Genomic DNA, 2,246 nt, shown 5'->3' on the forward strand with positions numbered 1-2,246 from the left:
CCAATGGCCTAGCTGCGTCCGGAACTTGGCAACGCGGTGAACCAATCGCGAGCTTCTGACGCAGCAGGGACGGGAGGGAGGGTATGCTATTAGCCAATCCAAGAAAAGAATCTTATCGGAGACCAGTGATGATGCAACCAATGCACTGCACGCCAGCTAAGATGGGGGCGGGGGCTAGGATTGATTGGCAGAGCGGACTCCTATGGTCGAGGACGATATTCCTTGGGTCTCTGGTGCTGAGGGGAGGAGCCGAGCGGCCCGGGTGCGCTGGAAGTGGCCTCCATGACCTTCGAGGGCCAAGAGAGGAGCTAGGAGGCTGGCGGGAGTCCCGGAGGACCGGCCTTCCAGTCCCCATGAAGCAGGCGTTCTCGTTGCCAGGCCCGACAGCGTTCGCGTACCTGACCGCGGCTGGCAGCCAAATCCCCGGCGTCTGCGCTCGGGAACGAGAGTCCTTGGCCAGGACGTGCAGCTCCGAAGCCCTCGCGGGCGACCTTGACCATCCAGGTCGGCTGTTCCCCCTGAGGGAAATGTGGGTGGGCCTCCTGCCTGAGTGTCAGGCAAGGGACAGCCTGCTAAAAGTGGAGGAGTGACCAGGAATTCCCTTCGCAGCTCTTTTTTGAGGTTTTGGCTCCCCTTTCCTTACAGAGGAGGCCTAGTCTTCAAGGTCCTTCAGGATCTGGGCACAGCGTCCCTCTCCAGCTTTCCTCCCACGCACGCACTCAACCAGATCCCGCTGTCAGCAGCTGGCTGGTACCCCAACTGCCTCTTCTTTTAGTCGGGCCGTACCTCCCCACCTCCCGTCTTCACCTGGTGATCTTCAACACCCAAAGTAAATGCCTCCTTCATAAAGACTTTCCTTAATCCTCATTCTGGTCAAAATCCGTCTCTCATTTCCTGTGCTTCTGTACCTTGTTGACAATATTACCATTTCAGAAAATGCCCTAGTTAAGAGCCTAGCTCTAGAGCCAGACCACATAGGTTTAGATTCTGACTCTGTCATTTACTGACTTGGGCAGGTTTAGGCAAGTTACTTAACCTCTCTGTTCCTGCTCTGTAAAGTGGAGATAATAGTATTGTCCTCAGAGTTGTTGTGGGAATCATATGAGTTAATACATATAAAGTGTTTGGCTGCATATAGGAAGTACTCCCTAAATGTTAGCTATTGTTGTCATTGCACATCTGCCACACCCCGTGTAGATGGTGAGCTTCTTTGGGCTAGAGATCATACTCTATATAGTATCCCCCCAGTTTTTTGTACTTAGTAAGTGTTCAATAAATGGTGGAAGGAAGAATCCATTCCCTTGGTATTACAGAAGAAAACAATACCTCAGCCTCTGTTCACTGGATAATACGACAAATCTCAAAATGAATTTTCCATTCAAGGTAATGAACACAAGCCAAGAAATCTCTGTGCAACACCAGCCAACCTTTGTATCACCTGCTTTTTTCCAGAAGCTTTGCCTCTGCTTTTAAAGGTAAACTGCCCGTAGTGTTTCATTAACAATGCTTCCCTCTAAGATTCCAAGTTCAACACCAAAGGTGAAATGACAATGAACTTTTAGTGGTGCCAAAAGCAGAGGCAAAGGGCAACTGCCAAGACCGGTGTCCTATAGCCGAACCTCCGCAGAGTTTGAAAAGCATGAGTTTCACAGCATTGGCCAACAATATCATGGCCATTTCTTACGTCATTCCCTGGAGAAAAAAAACAACCCATGGCCACCTAAACATCAACTTAGCTAAGTCCAAATAAATATTTATTGGCAATCTAAGCAGCTCCATAACCAAGTCAATGCTTATAGGGGCAAAGAAAGTGGCATATGCAGTTTTTCTTCATGTCTTCATAATACCTGTTCCAAATTTTGGAAAGGAGCAAACAGTTAACTGGTGTAGCAAAGAGGGGAACTACATATTATGTGGGATCCAAGTCTCAAACTTTTTCCTTGGCAATCTTAGGTTCTTTTAGATTATGTTCAGTATCCTCCTGTCTTGAGTCCTGCAGGCTACCCCTCTACACAAAATGCCAATCTTGAAATAAACAAAATGCTTTCCAGGCCATTGCTAATTTTAACACTTTGACTTGGAATTGAGCAACACTGCCTCCCTGCTGAATGGATAGATCAAGCAAAAGACTCTAGAGGCGAACATTGCCCAGACAAGCAGGCAGCCAGGTAAAGTGAGTGTCCAGGGAGAAGGCAATAGGGTCAAAAGAAAGAAGGACTGGGGCGCCTGGGTGGCGCAGTCGGTTA

Source organism: Leopardus geoffroyi, chromosome D2, assembly GCF_018350155.1.
Source record: "Leopardus geoffroyi isolate Oge1 chromosome D2, O.geoffroyi_Oge1_pat1.0, whole genome shotgun sequence".
NCBI lineage: Eukaryota > Metazoa > Chordata > Mammalia > Carnivora > Felidae > Leopardus > Leopardus geoffroyi.